At 41.1% G+C, this 5,466-nt stretch overlaps 1 long non-coding RNA gene across 1 annotated transcript; it reads right to left on the reverse strand.

Annotated features, from left to right (window-relative positions):
- Positions 1-337: 337 nt before the first annotated feature.
- LOC140498586 (uncharacterized) lies at positions 338-3,302 on the reverse strand. The gene is made up of 3 exons (XR_011965135.1): positions 3,033-3,302; positions 1,645-1,799; positions 338-648 (listed from the first exon to the last, which is right to left on the reverse strand). It is a non-coding gene; the product is annotated as an uncharacterized lncRNA (long non-coding RNA).
- Positions 3,303-5,466: the final 2,164 nt, after the last annotated feature.

Consider the following 5,466-nt stretch of genomic DNA (forward strand, 5'->3'; position numbering starts at 1 on the left):
GGTATGTCACAGTTGGGATATGAACTCTGGTCTACTGACTTCATGTTCAGTCCTCATTCTCTTCCACTGCATTGCACCTATAAGTTTACACAAATATATCCATATCTATACCTATATCTGTAACTGAAACTATATCTGCATTTATATATACATACATACATACATATACACACCTTTTAAGTAAAGTATACCATACCATTGCTACAGGCCAATCATGGATGATATGATCTAGGCTTCTAATTTTTTCATTTATATTTCTATAATCCAATCCAATAAACTTTTATTGAGCACCTACTCTATTCCAGACACTGTACTAAGCACTGAGTGTACAATTAATCAGAAGAACGATAGTCTCTGCGCTCAAGGATGTTGTAATCTAATGGAGGGGAGAAAGACAACACACAAAAACAAAGTGAGAGGGCAGACACCAGGTGGTACCCTGCATCTTGTTCCAGAATTGAAATCAGAGCAAAAGATTCAACGTAGAATGAGCAGTGAGTTCAGTTTCTGTCCTTTATAAAGGAAGACATTGGGAAGAGTTTGGTCCTCTACCTTCCAGCCCCCTAATCAGAGGAGAGAGGAGGCTGAGGGAGATGTTATCAATCAAGGCTTGAGTGATGATCTTATCCCAGGAGGGACATCTTGTTCCTGGAGTTGAAATAGAGCAGCAGATGCAAAGCGGGGTGACATTTATGAAATGATGAGGTTGAACTAGACAGCCTCTGAGTTTCCTTCCAACTCCATAAGGCTCTGATATCTCTTTAAACCTAGTGATTATTTATATTTACATCCTTGCATTATAATTTCTGGTTCACTTTGTTTATTATGCACATTTGAAGCCAGGCAATGGAAATGTGAGGCCATAAGGGTCATTTCTACCTCTCATCACTTATATTGCCCCCAATAATTTATTAGGAACCTTCCTTCTACTCTTGTGCCATGTCTACTGCTCTCTACGATTTCTGGGATAACGAGAGTATCAGGGTACTTTCTCCACCTTGAACTCTACTCCATTGTCATTCTAAGTTTAAAGCATTGGATCACATCAGTAAGTCCATAGGAAAATAGATTCTACCTGGCCTTCAAGTGCTGTGTTACATCTCTGGACAAGAATTTATTATTCCTCTGACTTAAGTCAAGGTCTGGAAAGCCAAATCTTAATCTCCAACTCCATTTTATTAGGCACTGCTTAGTTCATTTCACATATCCTTCCAACCTTTAGTTGGCTGCGGCAATGAAAATATCTCTGTCTGCAAACACCTTTGCTTCCAGAGCAAATCTCCCTCATCCCTTGGGATTCATTCCAGGTCTATCCTGGAAATACTATCTGTTCTCTCATGGATAACTAGATGTAGGCATTGGTCATAAGAGTTGACAGATTTAAGAATGATTGGCACTTTGTCCTGGATTTTTGCCCCTGCAAGACAGCACACTTTCCACCAGCCACATCAACTTGACAGACAGTTGCCTCAGTACCCCTCATTAGGGAGCCACTAACCATTATGATAATTTTTTTCTGCCTGTGAGCTGTAATGGACCTCCTTGTTCCTGGTGACATTCTATTTGTCCTCATCATTCTGTGGAGAATAGAAAGTTGTTTCCCCAAGGGGTTGCAAGTTATTTTCTACAAGAAGAGTTTCATACCTGGTTTGTGGCTCCTGTAGTAAGAGGTCCTTTTTCTTCCCTGTCTCCCCTTGAAAGTGTTGCATCTCCCCCTGCTTCTTCAGTCCTTTTCTCCTCTTTCCTCCTGCCTTCCATCCAGGGATCATCCCTTCGATCCTACCATGGAATCCATTATGCTACAGTGGAAACAAAGCTGTATTTGGAGTCAGAGGTCCTGTGTTCAAACCCCAGCTCTAGCAAATACCACCTGTGTATTCTCTACCCTCATCATTGGCAAAACGAGGGCATTGCATTAGATGACCTTGTAGGTAGGTAGGTACAAGGTCCCCTCTGGATTTATGGTCCTATGATCCTATGGCTATATCCTTCCTACTAAGCCAGAGAGTAGAATGATTCCTTTTTTCTCTACTTTCAGATTTCTTGTCCTCCTCCACCACCACCTCCTAGCTTTTCCAGATGAATGAGGGGCTTGAAGTAATATCCACATCCATCCCACCGATCCATCACAGCCAATGAAGGGGAGCAGTGCCCAGACCTCGAAGAGAGGGCCTCATAACTTCTAATTTGTTACTTCTTTCTCTGGGTACAATGTTTCTCTCCCTCCTGATCCTATCTTTCATTTGGGTAATCCACAGCTTTTGAACAAGCATATTTGAACAGAGGTGCTGACTTTATGGCTATATATAATTCTGAGAACTGGATATATACGGGACCTCTGTCTTTTCCAGATAACTGGGAGACTTTGAATAAGCTGAAATTTCTTAAAAGGAACTGCTGGATATGACTTGCTCTCTTGCCACTCCCCTCCCCCTCCGTCCTCATTCCCTCTATAATTATAGAAACTGAATTACTAATGTGTGTCTCTGTTCTTCTTCCTTCACCCCTCCTTTCCTTCTTCTGTATTATTCAGTAAGCAAGATTGTATCTTTTCACATAATTTGAAACATAGCACCTTCAATATGAAGAAAAAGTGATTGAAAAGAAACAATATTCTTTTTCTTTTGTAACACAGAGAGTATAATACTTTCTGTAAGTCACAGTTTCTTTATTATGTCAATGTTTTTCTTCCAAGAGGTGTTATGTTCCAATTGATAGCCCTGAAAATAATATAGTGTTTTGAGAAGCTCTGAAAATATCATTTTGCTTGGAAATTCATCTCTCTTTCCATAGAGAAATGCCTGTGTGATAATTCTATAACCCTTCAGAGAACCAGATACCCTAACAGAGTGTGAATTTTCTGACCACAGGGACAAAATAACCCCTAGAGGGGTAAACGCTAATGTCGGTGCTGCTAAAGGAAAAGAGTGGGAGAAAAACCTGGTGAAAACTCAAGACCCAAATCTGTCCTTCAGTTCCCCTATGAGGAGATTTTAGTATTTTTAAAACTTGAGCTCTGTATTCCTTCTTACCTTTACTGAACCAGAACTCTTAGCATGGGCTCGATTTCCAGCCCTGTACCAAGATGAGAGAAGTTTGGATGAGCCTTGTATAAGTAGGCTGTTTGCAAGTCATCTGAATTTTGCTCATTGGTAGTGAAGGCATGTCTCAGCCAACAAGCAGTGAAGCTTTTATGTTATTGTTGTTTTTTGCTGTTTACTTTCCATTGTCTGGTATCTAGAATAGACGATGTGACAGAATCCATTCAATTCAGAATTTATCACGTAGGCTCAGTCACCCTGTCCAGCATGGCAGTTTTGACTATGCCCTGTGCTTGCTTCATCTGACTGAGAAGAGGTCTAGAGCCTGACAAATGACAAAAACCAGATCATAGGATACTAGGTCTAGCGTAACGATCCCTAATATTGTCACTCTCCTTTTAGAGAGATCCCTCTTATTTGGCAAGCTCTTTTACCTTTCATTATTCATCTACATCTCCAACCTAGTTCATCCTTTTCTTGGGCTAACTTACTCAACATTCCCTTCCTTTTACAGCCTCTGATCCAGGTCATGCTAAAATTTCTTCCTCACCTTCCTATCCATGCTCTTATTTCCAGAGCTGAAATGAACAGGGCATCAAAAACAGGTGTCCCTGTGGCCAGGGAAGTATTCAACTAGGGTGTCACTTCTGGTTACAATTTGGTAGCTTCCTATTTCAACAAATTTTTCTTGCCAAGTGGTGCTAAGCTCATTCTGTAGGTCCCCCTCCACTTCCCACTGCTACAAGGCTGATCATATTGTCAATATCCTGTCACTTTCAGGGTGGGCTTCCAATCACCCAGGTTTAATTATGGTTCTTCTTCATCCATCTTTACTCTTAGCAAAATTTCTGAAATGCAGGAGACCTTTTTTTAACTTAGTGAAAGCTCAGAGCAAATTCTCCTATTCTCCGCTGCTCTCTCCCCTCCCCATTTAAAACTGAGATAATAATAGCACCTGACTCAGAGGTGTTGTGAAAATCAAATGAAGTCATAAAAGTGCTTTGCAAACCTTAAAGTGCTACATAAATTATTATAATAATGTGTTATTATTGTTATGATTATTATGCCTTGAAAACTTAAATATCCCTTCTTCCTATACCAGGCTTTTCATAGCTAGATTTTATAATTCATATATCTCTATTACTGTCAGAGTCCCAAGTTCATAAATAGGATGTTCTTTATTGTTTTGGGACAAGAATTGAAAGATACACATAAGCCTGACACATGGGGAAGGAAGAACTTGGTGGGGAGGGAGGAGGGGAATATTTTTTTGGTTGGTTTTAACAATCGAGATCCAAGAAAATCTATCATCAGTTTCTAGAGGAATATACTTTGCATCATGCCAACATATACTCACCAGGGAGAGGAAATGGAGGAGAAGGAAAAAGGAAATGGGGGAAACAGTTCTAATGTATTTTAAAGTGGAAGGAAGCTTATGTTATGATTTTTATAACCTTTGCTTTCTGGCCCTGTGCAGCAGCCTCCACGAGGATATATGTGAGATTCATCTGAGGATGGCATTTTCTTTCACTGCTGTCCAAATTCGTCCAGGCTAATACATGTTTCTACTAGCCAGAGTCCATGCTTGGAAGAGAAAATTGGGACTGGAAAAGCTCCATTCTGAGTCTTCCCCTTCATTTCTACTCTCTTCCCACAGAGTCTGTGGCTTTACTTCTCTGCTAAAAATGAAAATGCAGAGGCTCCCAGGCGCCAGGTCTCTATGGGCAAAATGAAACAGAGAATTGGAGTAGTCATCTAGTTAGTGGTGTGTGTGTGATGGGTGTGGGGAGGGGGGATGTTATGGTGGGGAAAGGGTGGGATCTTCTCTGATTTCAGTTCCTGGAGCTTTGAGGGAAGAATTTTTCCAGAGAGCTGCCACAACTGGTTCTTGGCTGTTCTTAACCCCTGGACTTCTGCCTTGCCTAGGCCCTGGCCCCCACTTCTGATGAGTTTTGCACAGCTGCTCCGGTGGGGAGGGGGCAAGTGTGAGGTATAGGGAGAACCTTATAATCACAAACTCCCTTGTGACTTATTGTATGACTTAGGCAATTGTATGCCCAACCACAGTGATCAGGGCATTTGGTACAAAACTGGGGGGTGGGAGTGGGTGAAAAAGACAAGAGAAACATCAAGGCCATACAGAAATAATACATTTTCAACTAGGCAGATCAGAAGTCTGCTTGGTAAGCGTTACTTTATCTCATGATGGTCTGGTTTTCACTGTACGTTACTTGAAGCAAACAAATTTAACATCAGTTCTGATTTCAGTTCTATGGTCAATGAAAGAAACTCACATTTGCATAATTAATCACCCCAATGATGACAAATCATGCACCCAATTCCCTCACCACTCTTGTGAAAGCCTGGGCAAACAGATGGTCCTGACACCAAGCCTTGTAGGCTGGCTGACCCACCATATACTCAG

This window comes from Notamacropus eugenii, chromosome 4 (genome assembly GCF_028372415.1).
Source record: "Notamacropus eugenii isolate mMacEug1 chromosome 4, mMacEug1.pri_v2, whole genome shotgun sequence".
Lineage (NCBI taxonomy): Eukaryota > Metazoa > Chordata > Mammalia > Diprotodontia > Macropodidae > Notamacropus > Notamacropus eugenii.